This window comes from Rutidosis leptorrhynchoides, chromosome 2, assembly GCF_046630445.1.
Source record: "Rutidosis leptorrhynchoides isolate AG116_Rl617_1_P2 chromosome 2, CSIRO_AGI_Rlap_v1, whole genome shotgun sequence".
NCBI lineage: Eukaryota > Viridiplantae > Streptophyta > Magnoliopsida > Asterales > Asteraceae > Rutidosis > Rutidosis leptorrhynchoides.
In genome coordinates this window covers 537,104,592-537,124,861 of record NC_092334.1, presented here as the reverse complement: position 1 = coordinate 537,124,861, position 20,270 = coordinate 537,104,592, and positions in this window count along the sequence as shown.

The window sequence follows — 20,270 nt, the reverse complement described above, 5'->3', positions numbered from 1 at the left end:
AAATCAAAAGCAGCCGCCCCATTTCAGTTTCATGATTAACTCGGCCTAACATTACGCGTTTCGTGTATGGATACACGATTCGCGTATGACCAAAAGGCTACACGTTTCGTGTAGTGTTACACGATTCGTGTAAGACCAATTGACAGTTTTCTTCATTTTTTCCTTTTTGTTTATTCTTTGTTGATCCCGTGTTGACGTGTACTGATTTGGCACTTCCCATTTGAACTCTTTTCTTCTTTTATCTTGTACTTTTATTCTTGAACTCGGATAAATGTTTTCTCGATATATATTTGATTTAAACTCATCGTTTATCGTTGTTTCTTCAAATAGCAAGCTCTTGTCTACTTTTGTCGTTTTTCTTGAATATTATACGTTGAATGTCTTTGTAAATGATAAAAGCTGATGAAATATAACTGATATTGTGTCGAATAATATGTATGTTTAGAGCAATATCAAAATACCCCACACTTGAACGTTGCTTGTCCTCAAGCAATTACATCTTTGAATAGAATTAGAACATTATATATATCTTTATTATCGAACATTAGATCACACAACAAACACTACACGAAATGAAACACACGCTATATGAAATATATTACACAACACAGTATTTATTGGATCACACGCACACCACACGAAACGAAATTCTGACAACAGAAACAAACATGAAACTCGTGATTAGGGTTTAAAAATTTGGATCCTTAGGGAAAATTGGACCTTGTGAAAACGTTTTATGATTTTATAAAATGTCATGCTAGTTTTTACACTAGACACGTTTTCCGGTTTTAACCTCAAATTCCAGTTGAGGGTAACTGAAAACCGAAGTCTCAGTCGGCGATTAGCAAGCTATTCGCCCCCATGATTGTAGTATCATGGAACTTGAAGCCGAATGTCCAAAAAAATGGTTTTACACAAATATAATTCATAAAATAGCATAAGTTTTAGAACAAAATTATATCGTGTCCAAATATCATTGGTGAACCATGAGTTTGCACACCTCAATTTGTTATGGCATATGTATGTTGACCGCGGTCAAACATAGATGCGGTTAATCTTTACGGAGATCATCCATCTGGGGATTAGATTCATTAGTCTTAAAAGCTAATTTGCATTGTGCCCCCCCATTGTACGAGACATATCCTTCTCATGGTTAGGATAAGTCTGACCACCAAAAACCCTGTTTGATGCTGAGGTTAGGTGGATTTCCAGCCGATTTTAGGGATGACTTTTCAAGATTTTTCGTCAACCTACAGCTGTTCTGGACTACATCTTCTAACATAAGTTAGCAAGTGTGTCAATTTGGAAGACTTTACTTCCTTACGGGATGGACTTGATTCATCCTCTATAACTCGTGATAATGGAATATTCAGGTTTATACGTTCCAAAGCAATGATATCTGCAATAACTTCATAGAAACATGTGATATATGGTTCTCAACATAAGGTTTTATAAATTCTTGTTATACTTGGTTTTCTTTTATAGGTTTTAAACAAATAAACTTGTGCGTTTTTAATGTATTGAGACAACAATTTCGGTTTTTGACACCTGATCTTTAATTGCTCGTAGTTACCTTAAAAAATTTATTTGTTATATTTGTTTAAAGATTTTCAAATTTTCATAAAAACCAATAACTTATAAGTTCTCGAGAATTTATATATTCCCACCCCATACTTAGGATTATGTAATGCCCTCATTACATAAAAGCAGATAATAATGTATAAATTTGAGAGGACAAAAAGTGAAGAATATTTGGAACTTCCTTTGTTAACCGATTTGGATTTTCAAATTGTTTTACCTATGATTTTATCCAACGTTTGTATCACAATGTAATTCGATGTTTCGTTTCGTGTAATTGCATTTTCTTCTGTACCTGTCAAAACCATGTAAAAGCACACAAAACATGGGGTTGTACTTCAATCGTACAAAACAATATTACCCCACACTAATTTCTTACTAATATATAATAAAACATAAGAAACATAAAAGTATTAAAACAAACCATACAATAACGTTATTACACACCATAAAAATAAAAATGTTTAAAACAATAGAACTAGTCAAATGGGCTCCAAAATGGTCCTCCCCGTTCGCCCTCCTCCTGTTGCTGTCGCTGCAGTTGCTCGTTTAGGCGTTGTTCCTCGTAGAAATGCCTATATGCATCCTGACTCACGGCTATGGCGGCGTTATGGTCATAGGGTGGAGGTAGAGGGTCATCGGGTGATTGCCATGGGGGATATGATGGAAAGGCTGAGGGTGCGTAAGCTTGCGGGTTAGACGCGTATAGATATGCATGTTGGTGCGCCCACTCTAATTGATTTCCCATTCCCCTCTGATCATATCGTATGTTGGACAGCATATTATATTGATCTAGCTGGGTATGCCTAATGTCCCCTAATTGCCGAGATAAAGCAGTGTACTGATCTTATGATCTCGCTCCCCAGTTTTGATAAGAATTACGTACATCTAAACTCAATGCATTAAACGAGTTTTGGAGCATATCAAAATCAGAAGTACCTGTATGAGACGAGCTAGCCTGATCTGTCTCTCTGTGTCTCCTCCTTGCTTCCCTCGCGGGTTCATCATCCTCCTCCATAGGTGCGTGAGCAGCAACTTCCTGTTGCCTTAAACTACGTACCCCACCCCTTACACGTATAGCCTTAGCTGTCCTATACACCTCCAATCCCAAATTACGAACCGGTTGATCTATTGGTTGGATTGGAGGGTCAAATTCGTTCGGGTCGAGACCGAACCAGGCTGCCAAACACGTGACATAGTGACCCCCCGACATGTCACTGGATCCTCGAGCACCCTTACCAAAATGGGCTAAAAAGTAGGCCACTCCATAGGGTAAACTAATAAATGTATCCCTATCTCTAATTGCATCCAAATACCAAAGGTCAACATAATTAATCTTATCTGTATTAAGGAATGCCCTTTGGTTAATTGTGTTCGCTATAAATTTATGAATTATTCGATAGCGAACATCAGTGATCTTAAGGTATGATTCTTGGCCTGCTACATAAGTATTCTTTTGGGAAAAAGAGCGCCAGACACTCAAAGAATCATAATCTCCTGTATACCTAGCTCCTGTAAAAATATATTCCCAAAAACCTGGAGCATTCATCTCATTACCGTCATAAATCCCTAAGGCCATAGTCATGTCGTCTAGGGACATTACTCTATCTACACCACCCAATCTAAATTGTAGGAAACTAGTATCTTCGATATTTTCCGGGTGTATATTCATCCTAACGGTAGAATAAAATTCTAAACACCATTCTCTGTATACAGGAGAATTTAACCTAAACAATCTCTCAAAGTCATTATAATATCTAATTTCCCCAAATTCATTCGTGAAACTTTGGGTTAAAATTTCCCTTATCGGTGTATCTAAGTTGACTGGGTCTCCTAGGGGATCCCAATCAACAACGTAAACTGGAGAGATGGTTCGATTTACCAGAATGAGTAAATCCTTAACTTTTTGCACCCTTTGATGTATTTCGTTAGGAAATTGCAGGATCGGGTGTAGGTTCAAGAGTTGTTGTTCCATTTCGGGGGTAACTTGATCTTGTGCTTGTTGTTGGTTAAATGCCCTCATTCTAAATGGTCCCTGCATAACATTTTAAAAACAAGGAAATCATCCCAATAGGATGTGTTAATGTTAGCAAAGAGTCTAAATTCAACTTACAAACTTGTTTCATCACCACATGAATCAATTTATTTCAACAACTTTGGAAGATTTAGTTCTATAATTCAAAACAAAGCAGAAACAAACCAAAAATCATAAATCAAAAATCAAGTTTCATATGCAAAGTTTAATTCACAAGTGAAAACACGCAATTTATCTAAGTGTATCTAATTCAACTCAATCACATTGCGTGTATTTCAGCTTCTAAATAATCCTTAACAACATTAAAGTTCATACTTGATTCATTAAAATGAACTTGCAAAAAATTAACAAATTTAGGCTAAAATTAAAAATCACACAGTCAAACAATCAAAATCATGTTCAAAAGTTCTAACTACTAACAAAACACTCAAAAACAACTAATTACAACCAAATTAACACACCTCAGTATCAATTTCCTAATTTTCCCCAATTTTGTATAAACCCTAATTTTCAATAACCAATTAAACATCATTTTTTTTATGCTAATCGGGTTTATTATCCTACTAACAACATAGATATTGGAATAATCAAGCAAAATTCAACAAAAACATGCATATAAATCGGATTAAAGCTATAAAGAAAAATAATGACAAACTTGAAGAACACTAAGTAAAATGGGTTTAGGACCCTTACCAATCTAGGCATGTTGAAAGATTGAAGAATTGGAGAAGATTGGAAGTGTTAATTTAAGTTTTTGGGTGTGATTTTCGAGTTTTTGTGCTTTCTTCTCGTCCACAGCAGGAAAAAAATGAAAGAGAGTGTGTGAAGAACAGCCCTCTGCCCGTCTGTTATGTTCAGCTGCTTTTGACCTTACGCGTTTCGCGTAGGTCTACGCGTTTCGCGTAAGCTTTGTCTTCCACGCGTTTCGTGTAGGTCTACACGATTCGCGTATGCTTTGTCTCTATTTTTTTTTTTTTTTTTCAACTTATAAACAATTGATTTTAAAATATCTTTTATAGATTTATATTTGTAACTGAAATTCGGTTGTTACACCTGATCTTAATCCGTTTATAAATTTTTAATTTTAATTTATAAAATTCAATCCATTAAAAGTTAAAGTTTTTAATGTTTTTCGAAAACAAATTTAAAATAAAATAAAATAACTATTTTTGTGTTAAAATTATTAACATTTTTAATTTTAAGTACATGAAAAATAAAAATTACACAAATTAAAATACACTCTATTTTTTTTGTATACCCCTAAATCAACTAATTTTCAAACTTAAAACTTTGTTTCCTATCGATTAGGTAGAGATAAATTCGGTCTTCAAACCTATCATTATCCACGACAAAGATTTACAAGTTATATATTTTTACGGTTATTGATAAAAAGGTATTTTTTTTTCAATCTACTATAGACTTTTAGAATTTAACAAAAAATAATTCTGTGCAATTTTGAAGAATGAAAATTCAGTTGTGACACCTAAACATTTTCATTTTCAAAGAAACAAGTTAAACTCAAGGCGTTTCACCTTCAATTTAGTAGAAAGGATTTTTTTTTTTTTTTTTTTTTTTTTGTTTTCGTGGTTTACTATTTAACAGATATCTTATGAATCCAATAAGAAATTTCGTGCAATTTGAAAAATGATAATTCAGTTGTAACACTTAACATTTATCGTTTTTAATGAAAACATATTGAACTCAAGGTTCATCACTTTTAAATGGTAGACCGTTTTAATAGAACATACAATAAACAAAAACAAACCAAACACACCAAAACATTACACACAAAAAAAAAATTGCACAAATACACAATTGGCGAGAAAAAGATTTAAAGAGTGAAGCCTCGTTGGCTCGCCTCGTAGTGGAGTCGCATTATTTCGCTCCCCATTGCTTCGTAGGCGTAACCTCGCTGGTTTAAGAGGTTTTCTTCTGCACATTTTAAAGGCCCTTCTCGGCATAAGGTTACGTACTCGTAATTAGAGTCCGTTTGGTTCTTTGGGCAATCTCCGGAGTGAGTCGGTTTTCCACATTTCACACATTTACCCAAATTACGTGCTCTACGCCTTTTAGCTGATTTAGATTTTCCTCTTGCATAGTTTGTCTCATTTAGTTTCTGTCTTTCTTCTTTCCTCGCCTTATCAGATCTTTTCTTAATATCTAACACCACATCCCTCGGTAAAATCTTATCGCACTTTAAAATGAAATGGTTGTAGATATACTGACTGCGCATCTTGAAATTACACAATAAAAACAAAAAGAAATTAAAAAGGTAGAATGGAGGGAGAAGACTAGTTCTTTAGGGTCTGCCAGGGAAAGACCAATCTAACCCCACTCTTAAAGATAAGAATAAAAATCGAGAATGGAGTTTAAAACCTTAGAGTTACCCTGAATTTATTTGTCCTTAGGGTATAAGGTGGTTTCGTCTCTTTCCGTAGTATTGATTTCTTCAAAGTATAACTTTAGTCTGTGTCCGTTCACTTTGAAAGTTCCACCGTATTTACCATACAACTCTGCATATCCAGATGGAAAAACCTGTTTTATTATATATGGCCCATTCCATCGGGATCTAAGTTTACCAGGTGAAAACTTGAAACGTGATTGGAATACCAATACTTTATCCCCTTGTTCAAATTCTTTCTTTTTTAATCGTGCATCGTGCCATACTTTAGTTTTTTCTTTATATGTTTTAGAATTTTCGTAGGCTTGTAATCTTAATTCATCTAGTTCGTTAAGTTGTGATAACCTATTTTCTCCGGCTTGTACAAGGTCAGTATTACATTCTCTCATAGCCCAGTACGCCTTGTGTTCAACTTCAACAGGTAGATGACACGCTTTACCGTATACAAGTCTAAATGGTGTGGTACCTATTGGTGTTTTATACGCAGTCCTAAAAGCCCACAAAGCGTCATCTAACTTGCGCTGCCAGATTTTAGGGTTGTTATTAACCGTCTTCTCAAGTATGCGTTTTAAGGCACGATTCGTGTTCTCCACTTGACCACTTGTTTGCGGGTGGTACGGAGTAGAGAAACGATGAGTTACGCCATACTTCTTCAACACCTTTTCAAGAAGGTTGTTGGTAAAATGTGTTCCTCGGTCGGATATGAGTGCTTTTGGGATCCCAAAGCGTGAGAAGAGATTTTTCAAGAAGTTTACCACCACCCTAGCATCATTTGTAGGCAAAGCTTTTGCTTCAGCCCACTTGGATACATAGTCAACGGCTACTAGTATGTACTTGCACTTATGTGAACTTGGAAAGGGTCCCATGAAATCGATTCCCCAAATGTCAAAGATTTCATAAACTTGGATGCCGGTCTGAGGCATCTCATCCTTTTTCGTGATGTTACCCGTTCGTTGGCATGCGTTACAAGTCCGAACGAAATCATGGGCATCTTTAAAGATCGTGGGCCAATAAAAGCCCGATTCAAGGATTTTTCTTGCAGTGTGGTTTGGTCCGAAATGACCGCCGGTTGGCCCTTGATGGCAATGCTCAAGAATTTGTTGAGCTTCTTGTCCGTACACACAACGGCGAATTATTTGATCTGCACCAACACGAAATAGGTCTGGGTATTCCCAGAAATAAGATTTTAAATCCGCAAAGAATTTCTTCTTTTGCTGATAAGTAAGTCCTTTTTGTAGAATGCCTGAAGCAAGATAGTTTGCAAAAAGGGCAAACCATGGGATTTCAGATTCTTTTTCAACCCTCATTAGAGATTCGTCAGGAAATGTGTCCTTGATGATTATGTCATCAAGTTTATCTAATTCGGGGTTTTCAAGTCGGGATAAATGATCGGCAGCTAGATTCTCAGCTCCTTTCTTGTCACGTATCTCAATGTCAAATTCTTGAAGTAAAAGAACCCAACGTATGAGACGATGTTTTGCATCTAGTTTCGAGAATAAATACCTAAGTGCCGAATGGTCCGTGTAAACAATGGTCTTGGACAACACCAAATATGACCGAAATTTATCAAATGCATAAACAACCGCTAGGAGTTCTTTTTCCGTGGTGGTATAATTAATTTGGGCTCCCGTTAGAGTTTTACTTGCATAATAAATCAGAAGAAAATGATTATCGGGACGTTGTCCTAAAACAGCACCTAAAGCATAGTCGCTTGCGTCACACATTAGCTCAAATGGCATACTCCAATCTGGAGATACCATAATGGGAGCTTGTGTGAGTTTTGACTTTAGAATCGAGAATGCATTCTCGCAATTAGTGTCAAAGTCAAATGGAGCATCCTTTTCAAGAAGCTTGGTCAATGGGCGGGCGATTTTAGAAAAATCTTTGATAAATCGCCTATAGAATCCTGCGTGACCAAGAAAGCTTCTAATTGCTTTAACATTTGATGGTTTAGGTAGCTTAGAGATAACTTCAATTTTAGCTTTATCTACCTCTATTCCCGCACGAGATATTTTGTGACCAAGTACAATGCCCTCCTTCACCATGAAGTGGCATTTTTCCCAATTTAGGACCAAGTTTGCTTTCTCACATCGGATAAGCATACGTTCTAGATTGAAAAGACACGATTCAAAGGAGTTTCCAAACACGGAAAAGTCATCCATGAAGACTTCCATACAATCCTCTACCATATCATCAAAGATTGCCATCATGCACCTTTGAAAGGTTCCGGGTGCATTGCATAAACCAAACGGCATGCGGCGATAGGCAAAGGTACCGAAAGGACAAGTGAATGTGGTCTTTTCTTGGTCGTTGGGATCAATTGGAATTTGGAAGTAACCGGAGAAACCGTCTAAAAAGCAATAATATTCTTTTCCCGCTAATCGTTCAAGCATTTGATCAATAAAAGGTAACGGGAAATGATCCTTTCTAGTGGCATCATTTAGACGTCTGTAATCAATACAGACTCTCCAGCCGGTAACTGTTCTAGTTGGGACGAGTTCGTCCTTTTCATTTAATATAACGGTTGTACCCCCCTTTTTGGGTACTACTTGTACTGGACTAACCCATGGACTATCGGAGATGGGGTAGATTAACCCGGCGTCAAGAAGCTTGACGACCTCCTTTTTAAAAACCTCTTTCATGTTGGGATTTAGCCTGCGTTGTCTTTCTACTACGGGTTTGTAGTCATTCTCAAGGAGAATTTTATGTGTACAATAAGACGGGTTTATTCCCGGAATGTCGGTTGTTTTCCAGGCTATAGCCTTTTTATGGGTTTTTAATACAGAAATTAGCTTATCCTTCTCATTATCTGAAAGATGTGAAGCAATAATTACTGGTAATTTAGATGTACCTTCGAGATAAGCATACTCCAAGTGTTTGGGTAGCTCTTTAAGCTCTAGTACGGGTGGTTCTTCTAAGGAATTTTTTATACGAAATCTATCTTCATTTTTGATTTCCTCAAACGATTCCTCTTCCATGGGAATTTCTTCTATTATGGTCTCGTCATCCGTGACCACCTTCATCAACTCATCAAAATCTTTATCAATATTGAAGTATTCATTCTCACTTACCGGGGCTAACCCCGGGATATCAATTTCAAGTAGCTCCTTCAATTCATTCTCGACACAAAGATCTATAACATCAATTTGAAAACAAGAGTCATCGGTAGAAGTGGGTCTTTTCATGGCTTTGTCAATGTGACAAATTATTCTCTCGTTTCCCACACCTAGACTCAATTGTTCTTTTTGGACGTTAATGATAGCATCTGCAGTGTTTAGGAAAGGACGTCCTAAAATGATAGGAACTTTTGTGTCCTCTTGCATTTCTAGAATAACAAAGTCGACGGGAAAGATAAGTGAGCCAACTTTTACAAGTATATCCTCGGCTATACCTATGGGAGTATCAAATGATTGGTTTGCTAATCGAATACCCATCCGGGTTGGTTTTAAGTCTCCTAAGTCAAGTTTTAAATATAACGAGTAAGGCATTAAGTTAACACTTGCACCTAGGTCGGCTAGTGCATCGTACACTACCGAATCACCCATCATACATGGTATGATAAAACTACCAGGGTCTCCTAATTTTGGAGGTACATTTTGTTTCTTTAAGTTGGCCGAACATTCCTCATGGAGGAATGTGGCAGAAACGTCGTGGTATTTACCCTTCGATGATATGAGATCCTTTAAAAACTTCCCGTAATTGGGCATATCCCTAAGAACCTCCGCGAGTGGCATGTTAATGCTAATTTGCTTAATCATGTCTGCAAATTTCTCATACCGCCTTGCGAGTCTGTCTTTCTTTAATGCTTTCGGGTAAGGAATAGGTTCCTTATGCACCTTTACTGGTGGTTCTTCACTTTTCTTTGGTATGACCTCAGGTGGATCATCTTTCTCTTGTTCTTTATCAACTTGCTCATTTTCATCAACCGGTATTTGTAAAACAGAAGGAGATAAAGGAACTTCCGGAGACTTAAGAGTCTCCGGTTTAATAGTTAAACCACTTCTAGTAGTTATAGCATTTACATGCTCGTTCCTTGTTTGGGGGTTGTTGGGATTCACTTGAGTATTTGAGGGGAGAGTACCTGGTGGTCTCTCTGATAGTAACTGTGATATCCTTCCAACATCCCTTTCTAAGTTTTGTATTGTGGCTTGTTGATTTCGGATTTACTGAGTTTGGAGCTCTGCATTTTGCTCGTGCTTAACCATAAAATCTCTTAAGAGATCTTCTAAACCAGATTTCCTCTCAGGTTGAGGTTGCATAATTGCTAATGGTTGTGGTTGATTGTGTTGGAAATTATTTTGATAATTTCGTTGAGGTTGATTTCGGTTATTATAACCTGGTGGCGGATTTCTTTGATTTTGATTTGGGAAATTCCGGTTATTTTGGTAACCTGGATTTCCTCCTTGATAGTTATTATTATTTTGATAGTTATTATTATTTAATCCTGAAGGTCCTCCTACTTGATAGCTGTTTATAGGAGGATATTTTCGGTTGTTTGCTTCTATAGCTGGAAAATCACTGAAGTTCATTTCACCTTTTCGTAAGTATCCTAAGAAATTTGCTTGTTCTTCCATTGTACTTTGATCACAATCTCTAGTAAGATGGGGACCTTGGCACAGTTCACATCCTACTCTGATAGCATGCATTTCCTTGGTTACTTTCTCGATTTGCCTTGCTTGATTTGCTATTTGAACTTTTAAAGAAGCAATTTCATCATTGCTTTCAATACTAGCAACATTTGATGATCTAGAAAATTCTATTTCTTGATGCCAATTATGAGAATGGGAAGCTAAATCAGCAATGATTGTGTGAGCGTCTTCAGGTGTTTTCTTCATGATCGAACCTCCGGCTGCAACATCTATATCTTTTCTAGTTGCCACATTGACTCCTTTATAGAATATTTGGACCTTTTGGAATGTATTCAACCCGTGTTGAGGACATATTCGAAGCATTTTATTGAATCGGGTCCAAGCTTCATAAAGAGTTTCATTAGGCTTTTGTTTAAAGTGATTTATGTCACTTTGTAATTTTGCTGCTTTTGAAGCAGGAAAGAATTCTGACAAAAATTTATCCATCATATCATTCCAGTTTTCAATATAACCTTCTGGTAATGAGTCTAGCCAATCTCTTGCATCATCTTTTAAGGACCATGGAAAGATTTTTAAACATGCAACTTCATCGGTGACATCTTTGATTTTGAAAAGCTTGCAAATGCTTACAAACTTACGAAGATGCTCGTTAGCATCCTCATTTGGGGCTCCACCGAATTGACATGTATTAGTTACCATGTGTAAAAATTGACCTTTTATTTCAAATCCATCACTCATCGTGGGTTGGATGATTGCGTGGCCTTGACCTTTTCTTGTGGCCTTCATTAATGCTTCCATCGTTTGATTTGTATCAGCCATTTCTTCTTCTTCTTTAATAATCGGCTCTATGATTGGTTGAATTATTGGTTCAGAGTCGGATTCTAAGAAAAGTGACTCTAAATTTTTAGCAAGAGATTCTACTTCTTGAGCTCTTAAGCGTTCGTGGAATTTTCTTTCGGGTTCAGGATGTGAGGGAGTTAATTCAGCGTTGGAGGAACGTAAGTTCATACATTAATTTCTATTATGAGATCACTTCACTAAAGGTTTATCTAGGGTTACCTACTTGTTTCTCTTTTTTTTTTTTTAGTGTTTTTCGGTGTTTTAAAATTACTAGTACTTCCTATTTCTTTTTGTTGTTTTTGTCCTTTATTAATTCTTTGAGGTTCCGGATTAAGTTTAACGAGTTTAGGATTGAACGGATCATACAATTTGGGAAATTGTACAAAGAATTAAAGGATTTATTCAAAAACTTTGAACTTTTTTGGAAATGAATTTCCTCGAGAGCATCGAATAACATAAAAACAATGATAAAAACCCTTAAACAAACAGATTTTCCTTCTGATTTTGCCCACGTTTTGAATAGCCAAAAGATGCAGCAGAGGGGCAGGATCCTTCTATTGACCAATAAAATTGGTGATCCAACAACCCGGTCCACGTACAAATCCAACTACTACTACGAATCAGAAAAATTATCTATTTATTTAACTGCCAAGTCCCCGGCAGCGGCGCCAAAGAGTTGATGTGCTGAATCGTAACCTTTATTTATGAACGGATTTGAGTTGTTTTGTTACACGAATTGATTTATTGTATATGTGGTATTTTATTGTATTCAGGTTGATTTCACACATATATAGGCAACTAGTCCTATTCATGTAGTTTAGTTTGTCGGTAAATCCGATTCGTTCCACAGGGAGATGGAGTGTTTAATGGTTTTTAATAGTCCTTGATGTCAAACTTAATTAAAGGGGGTTTTGGATTAGGAATTTATAATAACAGTAACAGAAAATAACATAACTAATTTACTTCATAAATAAAATTACAAGATTACAATAAATATCTTAAAAAAGGAACTAAATGAAATTATGCTAATTATGATGCATTAATTATATTACTAGATGGTAATTAGTAAAATAGTAATTTTTAATAAAACTATATGTTTAGAATTTTGTTTTGAGTAATTATAATATAAACTTATTTAAATCAACTAAATGACAAGTTTTAATTATATTAATAATTATTAAGAATAGTAATTTAACTAATTACAAACTATTTATAAGTTATAAACTTTTAATTAACACTAATTATAAGGTTAAAACATGTATTAAGGTATTTTATAATAACTAATATTAATTATATAGTAATAACCTAAATATAAATAATTAAATAATTAAAACCCTAATTTTAACCCTACTGGTACTGTAGCCGCGTTGTAGACCGTACGCGTTTCGCGTATTTATACGCGTATCGCGTATAATTCAAAACCTACGCGAATTGTGTGAATCTGGTCGTACAGTTTGATTTACAGGCATACGCGTTTCGCGTATACCATACACGATTCGCGTATGACTTATACGATGTGACAAACAATCTGTTGCGAATTTTAAGTACTTTTATGTATTCTTTTTATATTTTAAAACAATAATTCGTAAATAATGATAATAATACGTTTACAAGAAATAATAATGGGATAAATGGGAGTGTTTACTTAAATGTGTCACCCCTAGGTCCATGGATTGTTTTGAGTTTACGCCCTATTTAAAATGTTTTAGTAATAAACTTTATATTTTTCTTTCGAAAAAATATAAGGTTAAGACTAACTAAATAAAATCTAATTTTCATCGGATTCTTTTTAGATAGCTACTATTCCTTAAGTATTTAAATTGAGACCTAGCCTAGTTTTGACTTTCGCCAATACCCAAATCGTAACGGTTTTCCTTTTTACAATTTCACTGTCATATAATTATTGATATTACCCAAACCACCGAAGTTTATTTCTAAATTGGTGTTAATAACTTATCCATAAATTCGTCTAGATCATTTTTAATGTTGAAGCTTAATTTATGTAAATAAAAACAACTTTCGTTATTTAAATTTAATAAATTAAGTGGCAAGGGTTAAATACCTAATTACATAAAAATGGTTCTTTTAACTAGGCTCAATATTAAAAATACTAAAGTTACATTTTTAACTTTTACAAATGGTAACAATCCATTTCACTAGGGGCTCTACATTTAAGTAAACACTAGGGAAATTTAGCTATTCATTACACTAGGGTAAACATAAAAATATAGATATGCAAACATAATAACAACGCTAATTTTAACAGAGTAAACTTACTAAAATATCTTCACTTTCATTAACTTCAAACGGTAGGAAAATTACAATAATAACACCCCTTTCACGCGTACAATAACACCCTTAATCACGAACAATACACCCTTAATATTTGAAACTATCCTAAATACTTGAAACTAATTATACAGAGTAATAAAACGACACTATATTTGACTATATTAATTGTTGTGTGTCAAAACTTCTCTTGTATTCTCCTCTGTACTCCGTATTTAACATGTAATAGAAGTAGTAGGTGAAAAGTTGGTTCTTTGCTGTAGCTCATTATAAGAAAAAGAATTGTTTTAAAAAATCAAAAGCAGCCGCCCCATTTCAGTTTCATGATTAACTCGGCCTAACATTACGCGTTTCGTGTATGGATACACGATTCGCGTATGACCAAAAGGCTACACGTTTCGTGTAGTGTTACACGATTCGTGTAAGACCAATTGACAGTTTTCTTCATTTTTTCCTTTTTGTTTATTCTTTGTTGATCCCGTGTTGACGTGTACTGATTTGGCACTTCCCATTTGAACTCTTTTCTTCTTTTATCTTGTACTTTTATTCTTGAACTCGGATAAACGTTTTCTCGATATATATTTGATTTAAACTCATCGTTTATCGTTGTTTCTTCAAATAGCAAGCTCTTGTCTACTTTTGTCGTTTTTCTTGAATATTATACGTTGAATGTCTTTGTAAATGATAAAAGCTGATGAAATATAACTGATATTGTGTCGAATAATATGTATGTTTAGAGCAATATCAGCCACCAATAAAACTCTTTCACATCATGATACATTTTACTGGAGCCTGGGTGAATAGAATACCTAGTCTTATGTGCTTCATCCAAGACTAGTTCTCGAAGAATTTCGAAAATTGGGACCCAGATTCGATTATTGAAATACCTTGTTCCGTTTCCCTTGAGTTCAAGTTTCTTTTCGAGACCTTTCAGTCCCTCAAGTTGGACATTCTCTTCCTTCAATGCCTCAAGTTGTGCTTCACGAATTTGAGATGTAAGATTCGTACAAATACGTATATTTAAAGCTCAGACTCGAATCGGTTTGACACGATCCTTTCTACTAAGGGCATCGGCAACTGCATTCGCCTTGCCAGGATGATATCAAAGTTCACAATTGTAGTCATTTAATAACTCAATCTAATGCCTTTGTCTCATGTTTAATTGCTTCTGATCAAAGATATGTTGAAGACTTTTATGATCGGTATACACCGTGATTCTAACCCCATAGAGGTAATGTATCCACATCTTTAGTGCAAATACAACGGCTCCTAATTCCAGGTCATGTGTGGTATAGTTCTTCTCATGTTTCTTCAACTGTCTAGACGCATAGGCGATAACCTTTTCACGTTGCATCAAAACATATCCGAAACCTTGATTCGAGGCATCACAATAGACTACAAAATATTCAGTACCTTCAGGTAATGACAGAATCGGGGTTGTGGTCAATTTATCCTTTAGAATCTTGAAATCAGATTCCTGTTCTTCGGACCACTCAAACTTCTTCCCCTTATGAGTTAGCTTGGTAAGAGGTTTAGCTAGAATAGAAAAATCTTTGATGAACCTTCGGTAATAACCAGCAAGTCCCAAAAATTGGCGAATATGTTTTGCACTCTTACGCACTTCCCAGTTTTGAATAGCAGTGATTTTCGCCGGATCGACATGTATTCCTTCACTAGCAACTACATGTCCGAGAAACTGTACAGTTCGCAGCCAAACTTTACACTTGGAGAACTTAGCATACAGTTGCTCCTTCTTTAAGAGCTCTAGAATCAATCGCAAGTGTTGCTCATGCTCTTTCTCGCTCTTGGAGTAGATTAGAATGTCATCGATAAAGACGATCACGAACTTGTCAAGATAAGGTTTGCATACACGGTTCATAAAATCCATGAATACAGCAGGAGCATTAGTTAAACCAAAAGGCATGACAAGAAACTCATAATATCCGTTACGTGTTCGGAAAGCAGTCTTAGAAACATCAGCTTCCTTGACCCTTAGTTAATGATAACCGGACCTAAGATCAATCTTTGAGTAGATGCTTGACCCTTGCAGCTGGTCAAACAAGTCATCAATACGCGGGAGTGGGTAACGATTCTTGATGGTTAACTTTTTGAGTTCATGGTAATCAATACACATTCTCAACATACCATCTTTCTTCTAGACAAAGAGTACGGGTTGTGGTGACCCGAACTTTTTCATGTTTATATATATATTAAATGAAATTGTTATTTACATGATTAAGTGTTTCCAACATGTTAAGAAATCAAACTTGTTAAGACTTGATTAATTGAAATAGGTTTCATATAGACAATTGACTGAAATGTCCCGTTCTTATTGATTAAAAACGTTCCATATTAATTGTTTTCGTTGCGAGGTTTTGACCTCTATATGAGACGTTTTTCAAAGACTGCATTCATTTTAAAACAAACCATAACCTTTATTTCATCAATAAAGGTTTAAAAAGCTTTACGTAGATTATCAAATAATGATAATATAAAATATCCTGTTTACACATGACCATTACATAATGATTTACAATACAAATATGTTACAACAAAATAAGTTTCTTGAATGCAGTTTTTACACAATATCATACAAGCATGGACTCCAAATCTCGTCCTTATTTAAGTATGCAACAGCGGAAGCTCTTAATAATCACCTGAGAATAAACATGCTTAAAACGTCAACAAAAATGTTGGTGAGTTATAGGTTTAACCTATATATATCAAATCGTAACAATAGACCACAAGATTTCATATTTCAATACACATCCCATACATAGAGATAAAAATCATTCATATGGTGAACACCTGGTAACCGACATTAACAAGATGCATATATAAGAATATCCCCATCATTTCGGGACACCCTTCGGATATGATATAAATTTCGAAGTACTAAAGCATCTGGTACTTTAGATGGGGTTTGTTAGGCCCAATAGATCTATCTTTAGGATTCGCGTCAATTAGGGTGTATGTTCCCTAATTCTTAGATTACCAGACTTAATAAAAAGGGGCATATTCGATTTCGATAATTCAACCATAGAATGTAGTTTCACGTACTTGTGTCTATTTTGTAAATCATTTATAAAACCTGCATGTATTCTCATCCCAAAAATATTAGATTTTAGAAGTGGGACTATAACTCACTTTCACAGATTTTTACTTCGTCAGGAAGTAAGACTTGGCCACTGGTTGATTCACGAACCTATAACAATATATACATATATATCAAAGTATGTTCAAAATATATTTACAACACTTTTAATATATTTTGATTTTATAAGTTTATTAAGTCAGCTGTCCTTGTTAGTAACCTACAACTAGTTGTCCACAGTTAGATGTACAGAAATAAATCAATAAATATTATCTTGAATCAATCCACGACCCAGTGTATACGTATCTCAGTATTGATCACAACTCAAACTATATATATTTTGGAATCAACCTCAACCCTGTATAGCTAACTCCAACATTCACATATAGAGTGTCTATGGTTGTTCCGAAATATATATAGATGTGTCGACATGATAGGTCGAAACATTGTATACGTGTCTATGGTATCTCAAGATTACATAATATACAATACAAATTGATTAAGTTATGGTTGGAATAGATTTGTTACCAATTTTCACGTAGCTAAAATGAGAAAAATTATCCAATCTTGTTTTACCCATAACTTCTTCATTTTAAATCCGTTTTGAGTGAATCAAATTGCTATGGTTTCATATTGAACTCTATTTTATGAACATAAACATAAAAGGTATAGGTTTGTGGTCGGAAAAATAAGTTACAAGTCGTTTTTGTAAAGGTAGTCATTTCAGTCGAAAGAACGACGTCTAGATGACCATTTTAGAAAACATACTTCCACTTTGAGTTTAACCATAATTTTTGGATATAGTTTCATGTTCATAATAAAAATCATTTTCTCAGAATAACAACTTTTAAATCAAAGTTTATCATAGTTTTTAATTAACTAACCCAAAATAGCCCGCGGTGTTACTACGACGGCGTAAATCCGGTTTTACGGTGTTTTTCGTGTTTCCAGATTTTAAATCATTAAGTTAACATATCATATAGATATAGAACATGTGTTTAGTTGATTTTAAAAGTCAAGTTAGAAGGATTAATTTTTGTTTGCGAACAAGTTTAGAATTAACTAAACTATGTTCTAGTGATTACAAGTTTAAACCTTCGAATAAGATAGCTTTATATGTATGAATCGAATGATGTTATGAACATCATTACTACCTTAAATTCCTTGGATAAACCTACTGGAAAAGAGAAAAATGGATCTAGCTTCAACGGATCCTTGGATGGCTCGAAGTTCTTGAAGCAGAATCATGACACGAAAACAAGTTCAAGTAAGATCATCACTTGAAATAAGATTGTTATAGTTATAGAAATTGAACCAAAGTTTGAATATGATTATTGCCTTGTATTAGAATGATAACCTACTGTAAGAAACAAAGATTTCTTGAGGTTGGATGATCACCTTACAAGATTGGAAGTGAGCTAGCAAACTTGAAAGTATTCTTGATTTTATGAAACTAGAACTTTTGGAATTTATGAAGAACACTTAGAACTTGAAGATAGAACTTGAGAGAGATCAATTAGATGAATAAAATTGAAGAATGAAAGTGTTTGTAGGTTTTTTTGGTCGTTGGTGTATGGATTAGATATAAAGGATATGTAATTTTGTTTTCATGTAAATAAGTCATGAATGATTACTCATATTTTTGTAATTTTATGAGATATTTCATGCTAGTTGCCAAATGATGGTTCCCACATGTGTTAGGTGACTCACATGGGCTGCTAAGAGCTTATCATTGGAGTGTATATACCAATAGTACATACATCTAAAAGCTGTGTATTGTACGAGTACGAATACGGGTGCATACGAGTAGAATTGTTGATGAAACTGAACGAGGATGTAATTGTAAGCATTTTTGTTAAGTAGAAGTATTTTGATAAGTGTATTGAAGTCTTTCAAAAGTGTATAAATACATATTAAAACACTACATGTATATACATTTTAACTGAGTCGTTAAGTCATCGTTAGTCGTTACATGTAAGTGTTGTTTTGAAACCTTTAGGTTAACGATCTTGTTAAATGTTGTTAACCCAATGTTTATAATATCAAATGAGATTTTAAATTATTATATTATCATGATATTATCATGTATGAATATCTCTTAATATGATATATATACATTAAATGTCTTCACAACGATAATCGTTACATATATGTCTCGTTTAAAAATCATTAAGTTAGTAGTCTTGTTTTTACATATGTAGTTCATTGTTAATATACTTAATGATATGTTTACTTATCATAGTATCATGTTAACTATATATATATCCATATATATGTCATCATATAGTTTTTACAAGTTTTAACATTCGTGAATCACCGGTCAACTTGGGTGGTCAATTGTCTATATGAAACATATTTCAATTAATCAAGTCTTAACAAGTTTGATTGCTTAATATGTTGGAAACATTTAATCATGTAAATATCAATCTCAATTAATATATATAAACATGGAAAAGTTCGGGTCACTACAGTACCTACCCGTTAAATAAATTTCGTCCCGAAATTTTAAGCTGTTGAAGGTGTTGACGAATCTTCTGGAAATAGATGCGGGTATTTATTCTTCATCTGATCTTCACGCTCCCAGGTGAACTCGGGTCCTCTACGAGCATTCCATCGAACCTTAACAATTGGTATCTTGTTTTGCTTAAGTCTTTTAACCTCACGATCCATTATTTCGACGGGTTCTTCGATGAATTGAAGTTTTTCGTTGATTTGGATTTCATCTAATGGAATAGTGAGATCTTCTTTAGCAAAACATTTCTTCAAATTCGAGACGTGGAAAGTGTTATGTACAGCCGCGAGTTGTTGAGGTAACTCAAGTGTAGCGACCCCGACAAATCGTCAAGTGACGGCGTCAGCTACGTGGGTCCCATTACCTGATTATAAGTCTTTAAGCTAACGTTTGACCAAAATATGTCGCCTTCATTTCAAAATAAAGATTGTTTCAAAGTTTACAAGAATTGTTCAACCAAAAGTTAAGTTACAACGTTATAAGTACGATTGAAATCTAGGCGACACGGTTTAAAGTAAAGTCAAAAGACGCTCCATGAAATGCATGTATACTCGACATCGGATGCAAGTATCAAATAGTGAGCGGAAGCATGTATCACATATCGTGCAAGACCTGAGAAAAACATAGAAATCTGTCAACGAAAACGTTGGTGAAATCATAGGTTTAGTAAGTATTAAACGTTGTTTTTGAACCACAAGATTTTGTATTTCCATAACATAGATTATCCAAATCATTTGCATTCCAAAAGTGTTGTTATACGCGAGCACTCAATTATCAAAACTTAACCAACGTTACCCCATCACACAGTGCTAGAACCCACACTAAAACACAAAAATATATTTCATCCGCATAACGGTAGCGAACCGTCCGAATGAGGGTTTGTTAAACCCGTATGGCCACACAATATAAGTTCTCGCTTACACCCTGCAAGT